This window comes from Lucilia cuprina, chromosome 4 (genome assembly GCF_022045245.1).
Source record: "Lucilia cuprina isolate Lc7/37 chromosome 4, ASM2204524v1, whole genome shotgun sequence".
In the NCBI taxonomy this organism is placed as follows: domain Eukaryota; kingdom Metazoa; phylum Arthropoda; class Insecta; order Diptera; family Calliphoridae; genus Lucilia; species Lucilia cuprina.
This window is the reverse complement of record NC_060952.1, coordinates 16,433,186-16,457,221: the sequence shown is the minus strand read 5'-3', so window position 1 is coordinate 16,457,221 and position 24,036 is coordinate 16,433,186. Positions and strand designations below refer to the sequence as shown.

Sequence of the window (24,036 nt, the reverse complement as noted above, 5' to 3'; positions counted from 1 at the left end):
AATCTTTTTTAATTGCATCAAATAATGTTTAGTTTAGAAATTATTAATATATGTCTATTTTAAAATTTTAAATAAAGTTATTTTTACAATCAATAACATTATAGTAAGGACAGCATTCGGCATTATCTGATTGTATATAGAAAAAATTACAATATTGCAATGTCAATTTAAAAACTTATTCGCACTATGTCATCTTTTGAATGATTAAAGAACATTGTTTAAATACAATTAATGTATAAGTAGGTCATCATATGACCAGTAGTATTTGACTAAGTTTTATAACTTATATAGATAATAAATATTTCCAGATTTTCCCCCAACCATATACATTAGGGTGCCCCGTGGACCACTTCTAAGGATGACTAATTTTAAAACGATGCGTTTTAATGTACTAAACACGAGAACATTAAAAAACCTTTTTTTTTAAAGATTCTCAGTTCCTTACCAGCGATTCAAAAAAATTTCTGCAATCTTTTCTAATTGGTTGTCAAAAATTCCGTAATTTTGAGGTTATTGCGGGAAAAATAATTAAAATTTTTGTTAGTGTATTTTTGGTTGCAAAGCGATTTTTATTGTTTTATAAATTTCAAAAAAATTGAAATGAACTAAACCAAATTTTTTCAATAATTTTCTGTATGAGCTAAAAATTCAACAATTTTGTCATTCATTTCGAAAAAAAAGCAGAAATAATATCTCTCACAATTACTTAAAAACAGATTGTGGACCAAAAATATTATACAAAAATAGTTTTTGCCGTAATCAGCTGAAAATTACGGAATTTTTAAGACTCATTTCGAAAAAATCAAAAATATTTTATTTTTAAAAAATTACAACGAGGTCAGGATTTTCAATCGCTGGTAGGGAACTGAAGATCATTCCAAAAATAATATTTTTTATATTTCTCGAGTTTAGTACGGATCGACTGAGTGATATTACTACATGAAATTCTTAAAAAGGCTATTACTCGAGACGCTCTAATATACATAAAACTCATTATCAGGGAAACTAAAATATGCGAACACATGTTAATATATATGGTTAATATATATTCATGGTCAAGACGTGCACGGTGGAAGTACCCAACACGCGTTGAAGCAGCAATGGTTACAATGCGTTGCCGCGTATAACCGGTATTGTGAAACATGTAAAGGTTGAACCTTTACATGTTTCAGAACAATTTAAAAAATTTTCCATTGATTTGTTAGCGTATATCTAATCCTATATTAGCAATTACAGCATATTTTTATATTATTTTATTTTTTCAAAAAACTTTTTAGGTTTTATGCATAATTTTCTTGTTTTCTCAATTTTTTTTCTAAAATCTTACATTTTAATCTTTCCAACTTACTTTTTTATCCTTTTTGAGCTTTGCAATTAAAAAGCATTGAATTTTTGTAGCAGTTTTCAATTTTTTATAGCATAATTTTGGTTTTTCTGCATATAAAGAATAACAAACAATTCAACTACTTAAATACAACCTTTTATATTAAATACTATTTCTGTTGAATTTAAAGCATTTGTAAGCTATTACAATATTTTGCAAATAAGTCAAAAAAAAAAAAAAAACGGTACACAATCGCCGACAGTTGACGACCGACAATCATTGTTATTATTATTATGATAGTTATAACAAAAAATATAATTATAATAGAGTACATAAATAAGTACAATTGTATAAATTTTTATCATTAAACGAAAAGTTTATTTAAATTACAATATACCATAACAACAAACCCAAAAGCAATAACAATAAAATAATAATACACATAGTTAGTTGTTGTAAAACAAATATATACGAAAATAGATAATTTTATGTACGCTTGGCTCTTAGGTTTAAACAAAAAATACTCTCCGACAGTCTGTCTATCAAATACTACACAATCCAACACTTGCACATGTTTCAATTAATATAAATTATCTATAAATTAAAAATACGTACACACACACACACTCAAAGTTACTTAAAATAATTCGCAATTATTATGCACTCAGTCATTCATTAAAAACAAATTGTATGATTTTTTAATCGCTTTTTATTATTGTTGCAATATATATGTGTTTGTTTTTTGTTGTCTTCATTGTTGTTTTTGTATATTAATTAAAATATATTAATATTTAATTATTTGCAAATTACTTTAAAATTAATAAATACACAATAACACTTTGAATAAAGCTTTGAAAATGCAGTTTGGAAAGGAATCTAATCTCTATACATACATATGTAAAAAAAGAACATATAGTCTGATTGGCCGACCATTGACTAGTATGTAAAAAATGTGAATTATTGCAAATAATTATTATTTACTGATTTAATTTCGAAATATTTAAACATGATTTTCCTAAAGAGGGGTTATACGGTGGCAAGAGTAAATATGAACCTAACCTTATAAATTTTGATACATTACACTTTTTTCGTAAATCCCTTTGAAGTCTATAGACTAAATAGTTGTACCAATTTTCTTGAAAATTTTAAAAACAATTTTCCTGATTGTCTGTTATATACATATGTATAATTCTAGTTAAACATTTTTTATCATTTTTGAATTGGAATATTTCTGATAGGGAGAGAATAAATGGAAACAATTTAATTATATCCTACACCACTATAGTGGGGAGGGTATTATACGTTTGTGCTGATGTTTGTAACATACAAAAATATTGGTCCAATACCCACCTTAAAGTATACCGATCGATTCAGAATCATTTTTTGAGTCGATTAAGACATGTCCGTCCGTCCGTCCGTCTGTCCGGCTGGCTGGTTGGCTGTCCATGTAAACCTTGTGCGCAAGGTACAGGCCGCAATTTTCAAGATAATTTGATGAAATTTGGACCAAGCATGTTTTTTGGCACAAGGATCCCTATTGAAAATGGTTGAAATCGGTCCATTATTTCACCTAGCCCCCATACAACCGTACCTCCCGATTTGAACTTTTTATGCTATAATTACGTCAAATATTCTGCTATCTCTCTAAAAATTGGCACAAATAAGTTTTATATAAGTATAAATGATACTGCAGATTTTCGTAAGGATCGGCCTATATTTGACCCTAGCCCCCATACAAACCCCCCTTCAAAAAATGACTTAAACGTCTAAAATTGACTTGTAACCATTTGTATCGCAATGAAACTCAACAAAACGAACTGTTATTTAGAAATATATCCTTTTCCCAAATTTACCGAGGATCGGCCCATATTTGACCTATATAAAGCCTCATTTAGAAATTTTAGTTTTTTATCAATAAATGGCTTAAATATTTTGGAATTATGGTAATATTCAACATAAAAGTTTCTTTACAAAAAATAGAAATTTTATAAAAGTAAAAATTGTAAAAATATACTCATGGTGTAGGGTATCATATGGTCGGCCATGCCCGACTATACTTTCCTACTTGTTTTGATTTGCATTTCAGTGCTTTATAGATAATTTACATTTTATGTCAATCGAATTAGTAACGACAGAAACATTTAATTATTTTATAAATCTGCCTGTGGAGTAATACCATATTAATTAAATTTTTATTTCATATATAGTAGGGAGGGTATTATGCGTTTGTGTTGATGTTTGTAATACCCAAAAATATTGCTCCTGCACTCACCTTAAAATATGCCAATCTGCTCAGAATCACTTTCTGAGTCGATTTAGCTATGTAAGTCTATCTGTGTGTGCATTTGATTAAATTTAGCACATACTCTTTTTTTGGTCCAAGGACGAATGCTATTGAAAATGTCTGAAATCGGTCCATTAATTCGCCTAGCCCCATACAACCGTACCCCCCATATTGGGACTTTGGACTCATAATTACGTTAAATGTTCTATTATGTCAGCAAAAATCGGCAAAACTTAGTGAAAATCAAAATTCACGTATAAACATTAATTATAAGGTTAAATTCTACATAAATAACTTTTATGTAGACGTAAATTTATCTACCAACATTTATAAGGGAATTTTCCTCTATTCCTCTATGAGTCCTCTTGTAGAAAAACTTTTTTTGTCAACATTAAGTAAAAATATTTTAACATATGCTTTATTTTTTATAAAATAATCCACAATTTTTAACATAGTGACAGGTGTAGGGTATCGCATAGCCGGCCATGCGATATTTTAACATATGCTTTATTTTTTATAAAATAATCCACAATTTTTAACATAGTGACAGGTGTAGGGTATCGCATAGCCGGCCATGCCCAACTGTACATTAATACTTGTTTTTTCAGCTTTTGTCATTTGGAGCAATCATGTCTTAGTCTTAAATAGCACACATCATCAACAGTATTATTTTCAATATAATCATAAGTCAGTGATGATGATATGTTCGTATTATCAAACAATTGAAACAAAAGCAAACATGCAACATTTTTACTGTTTAATTAAAAACAAAAACAACAATGCATTTGATAAGTTTTATTATTGTTTTAATTGTTAAGTTTGTTTTTGTTGTTCACATTTGGTTGAATTTACTATATTTAAAAGATAATTTTTGTTATCATGAGATCATACAAATGTTAAAGCTTTGGGCGTTAAGTTGATGCGCTGAATCTTGGCCTAAAGTTCAGCTTAAATAAAAATATTTAAAGCATTTATAAGTATAAATGTACATTCAGTCAACCACATCTCTATGAGCATTATTTAGCTACACCCGTCTAAAGTTTAATTTATATTGACATTATATTTGTTTTTTTTTTTCAAACATTTGTTTACAATAGTTGCTGGCATTTACTGCGTTTAAATGCTACTTGCTGAAATTATTTTGTTTTTGAATTGTGAATTTACTTTATTCTTATTTTACACGTTTTTTTATGGTTCATTGCAGTTAATATAATAAAGCTTTTATTTCTTGTTGAATTGTTTTTGTTTCTGTTTCTTTTGTATTTTATTTTTTATATACACAATTTTACCGTTAATAAATTTATTTTATTGATTTTCTGTAATTGCAACCATTTGCTTTGCCAGAGGCAGGGGCCGTTAAATTTTTTTATTTGATATTTTTTTTTGCGAATGATGATTATTGTTGCTTTTAGCACAAGTTTAAGTTCAAGTTTATATTGTTTGATTTTTTTATATTTGATTTGATTTATTTATTGCACACAAAGAACGAATAAACAAAATTTAATTATAATTTATGTTATAGCAATTTACTCATATGAAAAGTGTTATTAAATTGATTGATTTGCATTTGTTTATTTGTTTGTTTTAATAATGTATGCATGTATGTGTATGTTTGAGTTAAATGTCGTTAAATTTAAAACGACATAAAAATAAACATGTACATTAATTTAACATGTTTGCGTTTTGTTAATCACAGTGGGTATTTTTTCAAAGAGTGGTGGTTGTAGTTAGTATTTATTAAATCCATTTGTCAACTAGAAAGTTTTTAAAAAATTTCTAAATTCCATACAAATATGCAAAATTATACAGGTGGCACTTTTCATGCTGAATTTTCTGACATTTATTATTCATTAATTAACAGACATTCCAGCAAAAACTTACATAAAAAATGAATAGGTTAAAATTCTTATGTATATGAAGACTATGAAGACAAGTACTTACACGCTCACTTACAAGTGAGGAGTTGAGTAAGTTTTTTTTTTTTTTGAAAAATACCCTACTATGACACGTCTAAAATGAAACGAAGTACTTTCAAAAGAATAAAATTTAAATTTATCAAAACATCAAACGAAACACTTAGTGAGTTTTCTTATGCATTTGTGAAGTAGTGTTTATCGACTTCTAAAGAAGCGAACATAGTTTTGGGAATTTATGTGTTTAATTTCTTTATTTACGTTGATACTAGTTAAGTCAACTTCCAAAAAATGAACATAAAAGTTATTTGTTGAGAATGACTTCAGAAGTAGTAAATTAGGAATCAAATAAAAAGGATATTACTCTTATAACAAGCATATGTTAAAATCATTACTTTTTCAGCTCTTTCATAAAATAAATTCTACTTATTTTTCGTTTCATTCTTCCTTTACTGACTGCATCTCCAAATTGTTTGAAAAAAAAACACACTTCAATGCAGTACATTTTGCCATACGATGCATTAGTCCTTTTTCAACTCTTACGCTTATTAATTTTTTCAAAGAACTCATAAAACTTCTTTTTAAAAACTTAAACATTTATCAACATTTTCATACCCACAAAGTGATTATAAAGTCAAAGAAAAACTAAAGCATAAAACCGAATAATGAAAATATTTAATATTTGTTATATTTTTTGCTTAAAAAATTAATAATATTCTAGTTAAAAAGAGGCAACTACAAACTGATTTTTAATCTAGAATCTAAAGTATTCTTTTAAAGGATTTAGCAGTTTTAAGTTTATCCATCACATCAGTTGTTCGAAATATATTAAAAAAACACAGTTTTTATGCCTTAAATTCGGATGTTATAACGGCGTGACGAAACCTTTATTTATAAATTTTAAATCTTTAAGTCCGAAAATCCAACTTGACGAATTTACTTTTTCGATATATCTTAATATAGAGATAAAACGTAGCACTTCCAATATACATAATTTCATTTAACAACAAAGGACATTTATTGAATTAAAAAATGTTATTTAAGGGTCTATGTAAAAAATCAAAGTACTTGTTTTCTATTCTTTAATACTCTCATAATACATCCTACTTTAATACTTTCTAATAACTTCCAAAAGAAAAACTTTAAAAATCACTTCTTTAGAATGACTTCAGAACTCGTGAATTTGGATTTTTTTCATACTTTACTGGCATGTGTAGTTAAGCAATGCTTGCATAATACATTTTGGCTTTGAAACACAAAAGTTTAATATTTATTTTTGGTATTTGTTTAAAAGGAAGTACATACACATGGTTAAGAAATGAATACATGTACTCTTAAGATACTTATGTATAAAAGTACGTGTAATTTTATAAAAACCTAATGTTAAAAGGCAACAAAAAACGATTTTCATTGAAACAAACGATTTAAAAAAAAATTTTAATATAAAATGTAGGGTTCATTAGTATTAACAAGCACATTAGTTTGTATCTTAATTTTATTGTTTTCCCTTTGGTCTGATTCATGCTGGAAGTGCTATTTTTCCCTTTATATTTTCACCGACATTTTTTTTCTTAATTTCTTATTTGTATATTTAAGCCGCTTATTTTGCTGTTTATTTGTTACAACAAAATGTTGGTTATACAAGGATTTTGATTCCTTTTTTGTTTATTTTTTCTTTAGAAAAGAAGAAAAAGGCTTTAAAATATGTATATGTGTATGTATAGTGGTGGTAGTAGTAACAAATTGCGCTTTAAATGACTTCCGTTAATTTAGTTTTATTTTGTACATTCATTTGGAAGAAAAAGGTTTTCTGTCCAAAAAAACAAAAAGAAACCGCACTTAAGAAATCTCTGACCTTAAATTCAAGTAGTGAAAAATATTTACATAAATTCCTTTTGAACAGCGTGTATGTAACAGGGGTCGGTACATACATAATTTAAAAGTCGTTGGTTTTCAAGTATTGCTTTATAAAAAATATTTGTTTTAAATAAATGGCAAATACGTAAAAATTTTAAAGTACAAAAAAATTAAACATTTAAAACCAAGGAAATTTTCACTTTGAAAAATATTCGTTACATTGCATATAACATACCTCAAACGATCAGAACTTTATGAAGGGCTAAATTAAACCTTTTAAAAATACATTTTTAATATAGGATAAATTCCTTCCAAAATTATAATAAATTCAAACCACTGTGCGCGGTTTGTTATTTTGTGATTTGCCACTGATATCATAGTTAGCGAAATTTCAATTATATATTAATACAGATTTCACTCAGTATCGATCAGACCTCCCTTTTTCGCTGTTTTATCGCTTTTTTATACTCATATCAATTTATTTACGACATTTTATTTTGCCAGCTTTTTTTAATAAAACATTTTATTTTTATGATTTCGGCTTAGTATTTTCTACTAACTGTTGTTGATGTTGTTTTTATTCTTGTTGACAACACCACCAACGAATTTTTAAATCCCATTTACAATAAATCATAAAGAATCAAATTCAAACCAAAAAATATTTTCCCTTTTGTTTCCTTTACATCATCAGCAATAATGATAAAAAGGCAAGAAGAAAAAAATTAATTTACTATTGATTTTTCTTTACGTTTTGTTTTATTTATTTATTTTTTGTTTTTCACATAAACCACACAAATAGAAAAAAGAACAAGGAGGTGGAAGGACGAAATTGTAAAAAGTCATAAAACTCATAAATCTTTTTCAGTTCTTGTTTTAATTTTTTGTTGTTTCTGGTTGGCGTAGTCGCTGAAACGACAACTTGTGCATTTAATTTTAAGAAAATAATACAGAAATATAAAAAATAAGAAAAAAAACTAAGAAAGAGGGTATAGTCAGACATTTCTATCCATATGATACCCTGCATCATTATGACTATATTTTCAAAGTTATTTATTTTTATATTTAATACTTTTTGCACAGATTCTATTATATTTAATTTAATTATGAATTTTAAAGCTGTATTCAAGGGATTCGGTAGTATGATGGCTAGGTGACCGACTGAAATTCTCAACTCCTTTCGTTTTCATCCCTTACACTATAATAGTCTCGAATAAAGTTTACAACCGGTTCAAAATTATCTTATAAATCAATTTAATTTAATTTAATAATTTGCATTTTTTAAAAAAAATAATTGCACAGTTTCCCTTGATCCTATTTAACGATTAAAATAATCATGAATTTAAGTCCATAATTATGTTAAACGTTCTAATATCTCTACTAAAATTAGCAAAACCTTTTTCTATCAATATTATGTTCTTGAATATCATTATTATTTTCTAGAAAATAATTAAGTTCTAGAAAATCACTTTTTTGTCTACAAAATGTTAAAAGATTTTGAAAATAAGGTAGATATGTTGATGTATGCTATCACTTGTTTATCACTGCTTTAAACATTGCAACCGAGTCATATGTAGTAAATCAAGAGTGATATTGAAAAATTTATTAATTTATAGACTTAAAACTAAAATTTTAAGATATACAAATACAAAAATTATCTTAAGAAGAATAAAAAGTTTGTAGATTCAAAAGATGGATGCACCATACTCTATTAATTTTTTTAAATAAAATCTAAGTAGTTTAAATGCATTTACATAAGCCATTTTTAATATTTTATAATGAATGAAAACACATAACTATGTATTCTTCTTTACAGACGAAGAGTAGGGTATAAATTCATACGTACAGTAGAGTGTTCCTAGGAACAGAGTTTTTGAGGATTTGATATAGGCACAAGTCTCTAACAATTTGAAAAGGATTTTTAGTTGACTACCAGCAAGTTGTGAAAAAATATTTTCGAAATGGTTCCTGTAATGAACTCATTACAAAAAAAAAATAATCATATTTTTTTCAGCAACTTTTTTCCGTCATCTTTTTCGATAAAATTAGAGCAATATTTTTGTACAAACTGAACTGAGATCGGGAACAGAAGACGCAATGAAAAATATCTTTATTCATTTTTTATTGGATTAATCGATAGTAAGTAGGGAACTGAAGGCAGATTTAAACATTTTATGTTTTCTCACAATTACTTATAAGCTTCATTTGAGAGAAGTACCCACAAAATCTAACAAAGGGACACTCTAACGTACACACAAACTTATAACAAGAAATACAGCATCAAATACAAATACATATAAAAAGCCAAAGGATTCGGATTTTTATATTTATTGCTGATGTTGTTGTTATAATAACTGCTGTTGCTGGAAATGATTTTATGGGAAATTGAACTTTGATGAAACCACAAAAGAATTTTTATTGAATTCTAACACTCATTATACGAGTCTACTACGTTATAGAATTGTTTGAGATTATTTCAAATATTTTGCACTAACCCACTTACGAAACCATTCCTTCTTAACATCAAAAAAATATATATATTCAATATTAAACACAGATGTGCCAAGAAAATTAGTAAGAAGAGAAATAAAGTAAAAAAAACTCAAAAATCAATAATAAAAGGCATCTTTAAAATCAAAATTAAGTCTTGTCTGTATGTGGGACAGCATAACAAATTTACGCTTTATTAATTTTCATCTTATTACGTTTGCCGAGAAAAAAAAATGAATCTTAAATATAACTGCGTTTTAATGGTTTCTATTTAAGGACAGTAAAAATATACTTTTGCTGACTTTTGAGGGCTTAATTAGTGATTGTTGTTAATGGAGCAATTACGCGACTTGATTCATATTGTTTGAAAATACTGTTTTGATTTTAATGACAAAAAAAGTATGATTGCTATATTCGGTAGTGTAAAATTTTTTCTAAGTAATATCATTAGTTATTTATAATATTTCGTTAGTTTGGCCATGTCATCTTCCGCCTGTGTTAAATTTTTGAATAAAAAATGATTTTAAGACACATGTAAAATTTACCCAAAAACACATACATTGAAAAGTAAAGAGTTAAAATGCAAAAAAAAACTTCTTCATTAATATTTAAAGTCATTATCTTAACACATTGAAGACATTGGAGTACTTCAAGGCATGTATACAAATAAGGCGTTAAAGAAGTACTTACAGCAGTTTTCATAAACTGTTTTATTATACATACACACAGGAATGTCGAGAGTTTAACATGAGCACCTGCCTTGATGGCCTTATCCCACGGTGGTCTTTTTCAACCACTGGGTAGACTTGAGAACGGTCTACCATCGCCCCTTTGTTCTTCAATGAAGAACGCCGGTGGCAATTTTTGTACATTGGTTCTGACCGGTCCATGCACAAGTACTTTGCTGGAGTACTCGAGCTATATAATCTCTTGACATTGGATGGCCTCTGTTGATTCGGCAACAGTACCTAGAGACGTAACCGGTAGACCGAAGTACGATCATTAATAAGCCGTAGACTTGTTCCTACTCACACAAGGAAGGAAAATTCAATGGTATCAAATGTATATAATACCTTTCATCCATCATCATTCAACCCAGCACACATCTCTTTATACGACCATTCATAAGAGAAAAATATACGACACATTAATGAGGTAGACGGGTGGGCCCGAAATATTGACCATTATCATGCATCAGTCTTTTAACCGCCACTTACTCTCCCCGCTAATTTGGGTTTAAACCACAGCCACTACGTGGATCCCGAAAGAACCTCAACCAACTGACCAGCCAGGACATAGTCCTGCGGGCAACTGGCCACCCGTAGTACCAGATTATGCGGTGCTCTGGTCTGACCTCTGGCAATCTATGCAAGGACTAAGCCAAGCAGTAGACTGTAACCAATTATATTCCCCGGGATTGCAATAACACCAAGACGAAAGTCTCGCCAATGTAACATGCCGCCATGGGGAATACATACACACAATGGTTAAGGACACTACATGTACTATTCTCATGAATATTGTCTTAAAATTGACAATAAACCTACAACAATTTTTTATGGATACAGCCGTTTAACCTGCTCTTACTTTCAACACCTGTGTATGTAAAACACCCCATTGTACCTAAACTCTGCTCTAAAGGTCTTAATAAATGGTTTGAGGTTGTTGGCTTAAGAAATAATAAAAAAATAAAAAAAAATTATCGAAGACTTAATATCAAATTCCTAAAAATTTTAATCACTATAAAAGTAAAATTAATTTTAAAATAAAAAAATAACTTGACTTACCCCAGTATTTGTTTAAGTAGATGCTGTTATTCTAGGTGTTGTTATTGTTGTGCACAACAATGGTTGTGGGGTTTAAAAAAATGTTTTGTTTGTTTTAATTTCTTGTAGATGATGAAGTTGTTGTTAATGAATTCCTGTGGTTTCATTTGCAGCATTAGATTTCTTCCATTCAATATCATCTTTTCCTCCTTTCTTCCTTTTCTTGGGTTGAGGTGTTTTATTTTTTATTTTTTTTTGTGCTGACCATTGGAATATTTGAAAATTAAATTTCAAAAGAGTTTCAAAATCACACTCTAAATCTTTTGAAATGTTTATCAGCAACAACACAAACAGTAGACCAAATAAACAATTGCATTTGATTACAGCAGTAGCAAAAAAACCAAATTAAACCAACAATGAAAGAGCAGCAAACCCAGCATGAATAATTTGTTTTTATCAAAAATATTTACAATTTGTTTCTATTTTTTATTGTTTTATAATTTGTTTTATAATTTAACACCAAGATTAAAAGATTATTTTAAAGTTTAAAAAAAGTAATTATAAAAGTTCTTATTTTTTCATTTCCTTTATAATTTTACATTAAGAACAGAAAATTGTTTTTTAAGTAAAAAAAATTGTAAAATTTGTCTCTATTTTTCATTGTTTGAAAATTTAGTTTATAATTTCACTTCATGATTTTAACATTTAGATTGTATGTTTAGTTATACCACTAGTTTTTGTAAATTTTAGCCATTTTGTTGTAAAACCTATAATAATACTGCCCCTTAATTACATGAGTAAACAGTGCTTTTAACTCTTTCGCTAGTCAAGTAACTAGTCAGTAGACTTATAATTACTAGCTCCCACCAGCTCTATTGGACTATTACTCCTATTGTTATTCTAGCACTTATCTTTATTATTTTCTCATCTACCGGAAGATACTAGTTTGATTGTTGTTGTTGTTGTTTTTAAAACTTTTGATACTGTCCCCTGGTTGATTTTTGCAGCACTAGCAAAACCCAACAATGTATGACATCGAAAGAATAAACAAAACTTTTATTTTGTTTTTATTTTTCTCTTTTTTTCTCATCTATTTTCTTTTTATCTAAACAAAAACACTCCAGGGGCCAAATCTGTATAATGAAGTTTTTAACAAGTTTACCACCAACTCACAAAAGAATAAATTGCAAATATTTCTTGAACATACTTACACCAACTTAGAATACTCTCTTATTCTAACATACAGAAACTCTCAGATATTTATTTAAATTTTTGCAATATTGTTTGAAATTATTTGTAATAGATTTAAAGGAGTATTTTTTTCTTGGTGTCAAGCAATAAAATTGTTAGTTTATAGAAAATACACTATATAATAGCCTTAGTTTCTCAAAAAATACTTTAGAAAAAACAATGTTTTATTTTAATTTTCAATTAAAACTTTTTTAATAATTTCCCAAAACAAAGCCTTTGAGAAAAAAAAACTTTTTTAGCGCAATTTATTATTTTCCTTTAGCTTAATTTTACCTTCTATAAATTTTTCTGGTTTAAATAACAAAAATTGTCCTAATTTTTTTCTCTTAAAATAATGAAACGTAAATTTGTCAAAAAAATTGCCTGCTGGCTTTAAAAATTCTTTATTAAATTTTGTGTTTTCTTAATGGCATAAAACTTTTCTTATTTGTTTATTTTTGCTCTTTTTTACTAAACAATTTTTTTCTTCATAATTTATTTATTTAGTTTGGTCATAGAAAATTAAGACAAAAAAAAATATTTCAAATTGTCCATGTTTTTACGGCCGAACAATTTTTTGTTGTTATTTTTTATGGTTAAATGCCTCAATTTGCTGCATCAACATAATTCTGAATTCAGTAAACTAATTAAATTATTTTTAAAAATGTATTTTTTGGTTTTTAATTATAAACTGTTGTTGTTTGTTTTTTTTTTTTTTTTTTGTAATTTGCAAGCAAATAAATTTCAAATTTATGTACAATGACATAATTTTTAGAAATTGAATGAAAATTGGGTAAGTAAAAAATAAGTTATTTTTAGGTCGTGTTGTTAATAAAACTAGAAATAGCTGTATAGAATTCATCTATAGTGGGGAGGGTATGTACTGAGTTTGTTACATTTACCTTAGAGTATACCGATCGACTCAGATTTCTGAGTCGATTAAGATATGACCCTCCTTGTGCTCAAATTACAGGCCGGAATCTTCAAAATATTTTGATAAAATTGGACTAAACTTGATTTTGGGCACAGGGACAACTGAGATCACTGAGTTAATTAAAACATGTCCGTTCGTCTATTCGGCTAGCGTTTCAAGTAAACCTTGTGCCATAAATCATAACCTCGCGATTTGAGCATTTAATACCATAATTACTTTAAATATACCTATATCTGTCTTAACTTACACATTTCGGTATTTATATAGAATTTCATCGCTATACAAGTATTTTTAAAGCAATTTTTAATGTTCAAGAGATTTACTAAAGGAGGATATGGTAAAAAGTCTTCAGATCCTTGTGGCAGAGATTGTAAAGTTTTGTAGCCAGTTATAACGATAACTTTCTGAACTAGATTCATACTTATGAGTATTAGGCAGTATTCCCGAGATTACTTTCTAAACCAAAGAAACTACATCAACAAACTTTGGGCTCAGGAAATAAAAATTTTAGTATATTATTTGCGATTGTTGGCTGTTAAAAAAGTTGTGAAATAAAACATTTTCAGTTGCTATAATTAATTTTTATCAATAATTGCAAAATTTATGACTAATAGCAATTACGTATTAACTAACCTAAATAACAATGAGTTTTCTAAACAACGAAACAAAGTTGCGGTATTATATAAAATAATATAAGTAATATGAATAGAAATATAAATTTTACTAAATTATTAGGTTTCAATTGTGTTAAAAAAATATATTCTGGCATTCAAGAACGTTTCCTCATTTTTATGACTTTTCTAAAAGTGGTAGCTTAATTTTTGTCAATTTTTGATGGCAGTTTTCTTTCTATGTGATTCTTTAAGTCTAATTTAAATTTTAAATAAAAAAGTACTTTTTGCGCTTTTGTAAAAACTACAGATAATAAAATGATATTATAGAAATGTTCGGGAAATATCTAACAACAGTGTGAACTTAAAATGTATATTGAAAAAACATTAGGTTGTCATTACTAGGTCATTTTAAAATAATTATTTGTCAGTTTTTATTGTAAGATGTGCGAATTTTATGCATCTGACAATAGCACCATTATCAGATAAATAAAAAAAATTTTATGTTTTCTTACAATCGTCATATTTGTCAATTTAACTGTTGTTTAAATTTGTTAAGTGTGATCACATTGTAAAATCTGACAACATTAAGAGATCGGACAACAATCTATACATAGAGTACGTACTTACGTATAACTTATTTTAAAAAATTGCTACACTCCATCTTTGTAATTAACCCCCATGTTAAGAAAGGAATTTTTTATGGAAAATGTGCGTAATAAACCTAAAATAAGCTGTTAATATCTTTATTAATACGGTGGTAAGACTTTATTGAATATTTAAATTTATCAGTTGCTCAATTATTAAAATGTATTATAGAAGGAACATTTATCTTTATATGTGATATTAAACGAATTAAACTGTTTTTTATTCTCTTGAAAACTGCATTTCATTGAGATCAGACTTTTGGAATATAGGCTAACAATAATTTTTTACACAGCAGTAAATCAAATTTTAAATTTTTTATAGTTTTTGAAGTTTTTATCCGATTTCTATAAAATTAGAACAACATAAAGTTAAGTGCAAAAGCATTATTTTTGTATAACTTGTTGCCAAAGATTTGTGTCAAATTATTTCAAACCCTATCATATATAGTCATATATAGTTTATTTTAAACATTAAAAATTTTTTAAGAATTTAGTAAAAAATATATATTTACCCCCTTATTCATAAAGATATTATTCGCTTATTTTAGGTTTATTAAGCACATTTTCAATACAAAATTTCTACAATAAACCATTAAACCCAGAATAATTTGATTAACAAATTCCAGCAACGTTTGTCTAAAATAAAAATTTTAATAACTTATTTTTTTTATTCATAGAAACAACTACATTTATATCAAAATCAACACTGTGAAAATTTATGTATAAAATATTATTTTTTCCTGTTACAAAATAAAGCAGGAAATTTTTGGCTTTTAAATTAATGTTATTTGAGGTCACTCTAAATTGTAAATTAAAGCAATTATGATTCTTAATTAAAATAAATTAAAAAATATAAAATAAATTAAGTATTTGAAAAAAGTTCGTTTCTCTCAGTGTTTTCAAATTAAAAAAAAAAATATTTAGAAAATTTAATTTTCCCTAAACATTTTCTATTATAAACAATTGTATTTGCAAGAATATAATTTTATAAAAAATCTCTATTTTAAACTAAAGACAACAATAAGTAGTATTATCTACTACTTATTGATAACCTGCTGTTTTCTTTATTAATAATTCTCCTCTAATTTATTATTAAGTAATTCAAAATTTTACATACCAATTACAATTAATATACTTATTTATTTCATTGTTTACTAAACATTCTAAAGAAATCGCTATCTTTAACCACTGTGCTAAATTTGTCATCACTCTTATATTTTTTATGATTTTATTTTTATTGAAAAATTAGTTTGAACTTTATTGTTTAAGAGACTATTTCATTTTATTTATTTATTTATTTTTGTGTGTATTTGTTTAACTTTTTATTACTTTCGGTTGTTTATTTTTTATTTTAGTTTGTTTATTTCTTTTCTTTCTACACAATTTAGTTTTAATGAACTTTTTTTTTACAAATGTTTACAAAATAAAAACATTTTAACAAAAAAAAAAACACGCGTAATAATTGAAATATTTTAATATTCTCACGTCAAAGCTGTTTTGAAAAAAATATAATACAACAAAATGTAATAAAAATATTATTACACTTAATATTTTAAATAATTTGCAACAAAGATGTTAAGTTTATTTATTTTAATTCTATAAGTTTTGTTATAGTTTAGATACATTTTATAATTTTTTTTGTTATATTTTAAACAAAAAAAAAAAAAATACTTCACTATAAAAATTTCTAAATTCACACTTCAGTTAAAGTTTTTATTCTTTTCTATAAAACTAATCAATAAAGTCACTATTCCTCATTAAAATAACACGCGCTAGTGTAATTTCTCTTTTTAATTACTTTATAATTTGTTGTAGAATTAAAGACACTGATATAAATCATAGCCCTGGGCAACCACCAGTACTACCCACCATTATTTAATGAGTTTAAATAAATTGTTTAGCATAACTCAAGTCAACTTAACTGGCACACACCTGGCGTAGCTAACACAACACCTTCATTATCCTTTTGCTGCTTTGGTTGCCTTTTCGTAAGCTTTTGGTAATTTTATTTTAAACACTTGGTTGTTAAATATAGTAAGCAGGAATTTAAATCCTGCTCTGGCTTTTGCAATTAGCAGCTAAATAGCGGAAATTTAACACACTCACACCATAAACACCCGCGTGCTTTACAACGCACATACAACCGGTTATGCACGCATTTGCTTAGATTTATTTAAATATGTAAATAAATCGTTGAAATTTGCCAGAAATTCTTATTTTTTTCTCAAATAAATTATTTTAAAACTGTTGTAATGGTTAACAATTAACACTAACCCACTTACACAAAACACACTATGCAATAGACTCCAGCGCGTCTAGCACATATACGCACACACAACACGTCCAAACAACGCGTCCATACGTTTATTTAAGCAGGAAGGAAACGGAAGCATTTGAATACATGCGTATGTTTATGTTACAACTGAACAGGAAGTAGTTAAACGCAACTGTTGTTTGTTTTTAAAGCGATTTGCTCTTACTGTAAATTTAAAAAAAAACTTGTTTTAGGTTTAAAATTTCTTTATTTCAAAAATTATTTTTTATTTTCATATTTAAATTTTTAGATTTTATTGCATTTTAAATTTTCTTTTTTTTTTGCAAAATTTTAATTTTGTTGCATTTATATTGGTTAATTTTTTTATTATTTAGAATTTCTCTTTGTAAACACGTCCGCTGTATACTCATGAACGTGGCCGCACATCAGCCAGTTTACTAACGAATGATTTCCCTCTCGTTGGTTATGGTTCTATTAGGCGCTATATTCTATTCTGTTTTAAAAAATGTTTGACGTTAAAGCTCAACAACAACAGCACCAACAACAAATGTTGTACTACTGTTATTGTTACTCATCAATCTACTACATTGTCGTAGAGAGGAAGAGATGCCAGATGTTAATGGTATTTTTTGTGAGATTTTCATATTAAGGGTTGTTTTTTAGAATTTTCTTTTTCCGATTCAAAGGAGAGTACATTGGAATTTCCTAAATTTAAATCTAATACATTGACCTATACAACTGTTTAACAAGTGTCAAAGGGTGACAGCTGCGACCAGCCCTAGTGGGTTCTTTATTCAGCTTTACTCAGAAAATCAGTTAAACGTTAGTAGACAGCGTTAACGATTTGTTTTTAAAAATTATAAAATTCTTTTCAATTTTCAAAAGTCTGGAGATACATCTTAATATTATGGGCATATATTTTAACAGGAATCTGTCCATTATTATACTAAGTATAAACGCATATTCAAAATAATTTCCAGCGATGTCCATCCGTCTGTATGTTGAAAGCTCTTTAAGGCATAAAGATAAGGAGCTATGAAGAATGTAATAGAATGTTTGTTTATATTCAAAATGGGTCACATAGATTTAAGGTCCTTCGGATTTTAATAACCAAGTAAATGTTATAGTACTTCATCTATGGACTATTGTTCCCAAACATAGTTTTTAAATATATAAATCCGCTTAGCACCTCTTATTTATTAGCATTTTAATGCATTATTTTAACACGGTGATGACACTGGAGGTCAGTACATACCAAGCTCTCTTACAAATAACTACATACTTTCAAAAACGGTGTTGAAATGTTGATTTATTTTACGCACAAAAAAATAGTCAAAATAAAGTATAGAGTAGAGAAGAGTAGAGTAGACTATATGATAGTAACGCAGACGTTGTGTAGTAGTCATTGAAAAGAAAGTTATTGTGTATGTGTGTACATATGTACATATGGATGATAATATAAATAATTTGATATATTGGGCATTTTTTACTAAGATAATAGTAATTTACTTTACAGCAGCAATCTGGCCATACTCGCCCTCACCACTTGCATGTAGACGACGAACAAAACAAACGAACATCTTCATTTGTTCATTCAGTCAGTGTGTAATGTAAACTAAACCTTTTTTTGTGTTGTAGTGCACTTGGTGCCTTACATTTCATACACAGCAACAACAATAACAGAAAACCAACAACATCATTATTATCAATACCCAACTAATGACCACTGATATCAATGAGCAAAAATTCTACTTGATGCTGGGAGGGTGTTGTTTTACTCAGTTCAGTTCATATTAGAGTTCAAGTTTTAGGTACGACATGCGCAAAATTTATGCCAAACGGTTAACAGCAGAATGTAAATTAAAACCTTAAGAGAAACAGAAAAATAAAGTGAATATTTAAAAATTATAAATGTGATTACGAGTACTTAAAATAAATGAATATTAAAACTAAATAATTGTATGTAATGTAAATAAGAGAAATTCTATACAATTATATTTCTCTTAAGAAACTAAATTTCATCTCTATTAACTACTCATCAAGCTTTTTGCAAATATATTGTATGTTATTCTCATCTTATTTCTATTAAATGTATCACTGCTAACGCTGATTGAGTTTATTTGAGTTTATGCTCTTTTGTAGAGCGAAATAAGTGCGTTTTATTTCAAGGTCACTTCTTGACATACTTACACCCTCATCGTGTCGGTGTGAATGAATGGTAAGGAAAGCCAGCTGCTGGTAGCGGGTAAATACGAACCCAAATAAGTAATAATAATGCATGATGATATTTTTATGTAGGAGTTTTATAGTGTTAGGACATCAATTACATATAATGGTTGTTGATTTTTTCCACTAAAGACTCAAATGACAACATTCGAATTCAAGTACAAATAAATTACAAAAAATTATCATTATCAGTTGGGAGTTTATCAAGACATTTACAGGAGGTACCTTCGTTGTCATTTGAATGAACTTATGATTATTGAAGTTAAGTTAACTTTGAGTGATATCGTACTAACATATATGTGACGTTTTTTATAAACCCTTTCATTATTTCCTTTGTGAAACCAAAATTTATGTTATTATTCCAACAAAAACTCTGTAAAGGGTTGTACTTACATAACCACATACTTTTCACTGACTACTACTTAGAAGTATTCTAGTGATGACATTCTTTTAATCTGTTATATAAGTTCTTTATTTATTTAATTGCGTGTTAATAATATTTTTCGACAAAATTAAATACAAAATTAATTTTTTATGTAAATATCATTATTTGAGTTGCGATAAGATAGCTAAGCAGTAGTGAAGTGAGTAGAATATTTGACTGACAAACAAAAGTCTCTGGTTCATATTGTCGCTGGCTTTTTTATTATTAAAAACAAAATAATTTACTCAACAATTTTTGTATGCAAAATAGCAGTACTTCTTTAACTCCCTATTTGTAAGCGAGCATATAAGTACTTACCTACAATATCATTACCGTGTTAAAATAATGAGTTTAAAGGCTAATGAAGAAGTAATGAAAAATATTTAATTAGCATTTTAACTCATTACTTTTTAATGTAAGTTTTTCCTGGGATACCCTTAGCTATTTTGACAGAAGTAACTGCTAATTGTATAAATTAAGTTTTGCAACTATTAACAAAATGATAATATCAATTTTTACCGGAGATGTAAAAAAAAAATAATCAAAACTATTAATATCAATAAATTATTAATTCAATTATTGTAGAAATAAGTAAAGTATAATAAAATAGAAAGATAGACTGGAAATTTAAAAAAGTAAAATTTATATTAAACTATAATGTAACATTACCTTCTGATTGAGTTTTTCTTTAAGCAATATATATTTGTATATATGTATAATTATTTCATTTAATTGCTTCAACTAATAAAATCAAGTTTTACCCAGTAAAAACTTTCATTGCTACGTAGGGGGTTAAAATGCTAAAATTTACACGGTGATGTCATTGCACAAACGTTTACAAGTAATTAGAAAAAGTTGTCATTGTAAATCGCATGAAAAAACGTATACAGCTTCTATATATTTACTGGCAAGATGACTAATGAATTAGAAAGTATTTATATAACACATTATTAGTAAGACCTTATTAGATTACTTCTATGTAAACCAGGCGATATCTTGTAGTCATTGAAAGGTATTTTGTATGGTAAGTAATTATAATTGAAAGCTATTACCCAGTTTTTGCTGGGTAGTTATACAAAAAAATACAAAGCAAATTTTGTAAATTATTGTTAACGACAGCGGTTGTGGTTCCAATTGTAATCAAATTTTTACCTTTTATGCATATATGTAAGCGAATAAGTAAAGCATTTTTACTAAAGATACATGCCGAAGCTTAAACAAAATTACTTTAGTTGGGCTGAGTAAAAATGCTCTTGCATACACATATGTACAATGTATACTGTACATATCAATAAAGCGTACCTACTTTTCCATATCCTAAAATATACATATGTACAATAGGATGGTCCTGTGTCATCCCATCGAAACAGAAATTTTAGTTCATTTAACAAAATATATTTTTTTTCAAGAACTATTTGTAATTTTCAATAATGAACAATTTTAATAAATATTTGATATAAAGTTGAAATAATTAATTCATATGATACCAAAATTATTATTTCAGCCTTTGATCCTCCTCATCAAATAGAATAATATAGATTTTAATTTTCGACGGGAAGATTTGAAACTTATATTTTGAGGCCAACTTAACGTTCTTGTATGGTCTATAATAAATATGCAATAAAAGTATGTGCCTGTGGAATAGTAAGTGATTGTAAAATGTAAAAAATCATTGCATGTTACTGCATTAGACTTCCTCCCTTTAGTAAATTAAATATATACATAAGTTTTATTATTATTCGTTTTACTAAGATAAATAGACTTACTAAATAGCTTGCTAAAATTATTAGCATTGTGTACAATCAATTCTCAACTCAATTAACATGTAAGTTGACCTATTAGTTGCTGATCACCCATTTTTATGATCCATGTGGTAATTTAGTTCTTGTAACTAATGTAGTAATATTAATGTAATGACACACATATGTACATAAATACGTATTTAAGTTTAATGAGTATAGTATTCACATTAAGAGCATTTATTTTTTGATTTTAGAAGCAGAACTTCTATAAAAATTTCACTTACTAAAAAGTATATATATGTGGATTCTCTCATTCTTTCATTATGTTTTAAATTTTAACAAAATGGTACATTTTTTCGGACTTACTGATGACATTTTTGGGAGGAACCTACTAGTGTATAGGTAAGTATCTTTGTACTTACAGGCATTTCTTAATATGTAAGCTGGTTCATACCAATATATGTCATACTGTTTTTAATATTTTTTCCAGTATACAGTTGCTGCTTCCCAATATTGTTTTAGAGTGTGTTTATCTCAACATGCACATATTACTATGCGGTAGTCCTTAAAGTATGCATGCACATGTATATAATAGAAATGTACGGTTCTAATATCAGCAGCCACCAATAGCATCCATATACATACAATCATTCATATTCAGTTCTAAGTGCAGACTTCAAAGCGGTATTTTTTAATTTTTTTTTCGTATTTTCTATTTTCTATTGTAATAATAAAAAACATATACCCAGACATTACAAACAAGTCATGGCTAGGGTATGAAGTTTGTTACCGAACACATACTACATATGTATATTCAATGTGAAGATAACCAAGAACCTACCAAGTTGTCTTTGTTTACAAGGATGACATTGTATGAACTCAACTAAATAATAGACTCATGTAAACAATAATAATAATGTTAGAGAGTGATAGTTAGTATTTAACACAATTTTGTGAAGATGTTGGAATTTTGTGGTTTTATTGTAAAGTTTGTTTTTTTACATTACTTTTAATATATATCTACGATAAATCATGCAGTTTGCATATACCTATTTATTTTAAAATTTTATTACATGAGGTTATTATATACCACATATATAATAAATGAGTGTGTAGTACATATTTAGTCAGCAAACACTTTATAATTATTCAGTTTACAAGTTAATATAACATTACTTTAGGAAGTTTAACCTTTTTAATTAGTTTACTATAACAATGTTATTAGAAGAATGTACTTACCACGCTCGCATACAAATAATGACATAAATAAGTCATCACAAATAGATGATTAAGTAAGTCAACAAGGATACGGACTTGGTTCTCAACTTAGTTTTTCCGCTGCGTAGCCCACAAATATTATACCCTACAACACATTAGTGATTGGGTATAATAATATTGGTTTGTGCTGATGTTTGTAACATAGAAAAATATTCGTCCAATACCCACCTTAAAGTATACCAATCGGCTTAGAATCATTTTCTGAGTCGATTAAGCAATGTCCGTCCGTCCGTCCGTCTGGCCGGCTGGCTGGCTGACTGTCCATGTAAACCTTGTGCGCAAGGTACAGTCCGCAATTTTTGAAGCCTATTGAAAATGTTTAAAATCGGTCCATTATTTCGACTAGCCCCCATACAACCGTACCCCCCAAATAGGGCCTTTTGGCTTATAATTAATTTAAATGATCTATTATGTTAACAAAAGTCGACAAAACTTAGTTTTATAGAACTTTAAATGACACCACCGATTTTTGTAATGATCGGGCTACATTTGATCCTAAAGTCAAAATTCACTTACAAACACTATTAACACTTTTAAATTCTACATAAATATTATTGAAAAAGTCTTAACTCCATATTCTGCCCTACTCCCCTTTGAACCCTCTTGTAAAAAAATATTTTTTTGCCAAAATAAAAGTAAAAATACTCCGAAATAAAGTTAAAAAAACAAACCATATGCTCTATTTTTTTAAATAATCCCCATTTTTAACATACATACTGACAGGTGTAGGGTATTATATAGTCGGCTACGCCCGACTATACATTCATACTTGTATTCTGTATTTTGTTTGAGCATAAACTAGTTTGTATTAATTAACAAAAGCATAAAAAATAAAAATACTTACAAACATTTGTGCCCAGCACACACTTTCACTAATATGTAAAGTGTAAAAAGGTTAAAATTTACTCAAACTACTTAAAATGCTTAGTAATTATTTTAAAACAATTGATTTCATTGGAGGCAATTACTTGCGACAAGAATAATACTGAATAAAAATGTAATTATATAACACATTATTAGTAAGTCCATGTAAAACAA

The 24,036-nt window shown here is 27.5% G+C and overlaps 1 long non-coding RNA gene across 3 annotated transcripts in view; it reads right to left on the bottom strand.

Moving 5' to 3' along the window:
* Nucleotides 1-17,808, bottom strand: part of LOC111676080 — a 100,829-nt gene extending 83,021 nt beyond the window's left edge. For 2 of the 3 annotated variants that reach the window (XR_006940754.1, XR_006940753.1), the window contains exons 1-2: nt 17,336-17,808; nt 11,653-11,951 (exon numbers count right to left, since the gene is read on the bottom strand). This is a non-coding gene — a long non-coding RNA (uncharacterized LOC111676080). The remainder of the gene's footprint in view (nt 1-11,652; nt 11,952-17,335) is intronic. The other variant, XR_006940752.1, reaches the window with a different exon arrangement.
* Between the last annotated feature and the right edge of the window lie 6,228 nt (nt 17,809-24,036).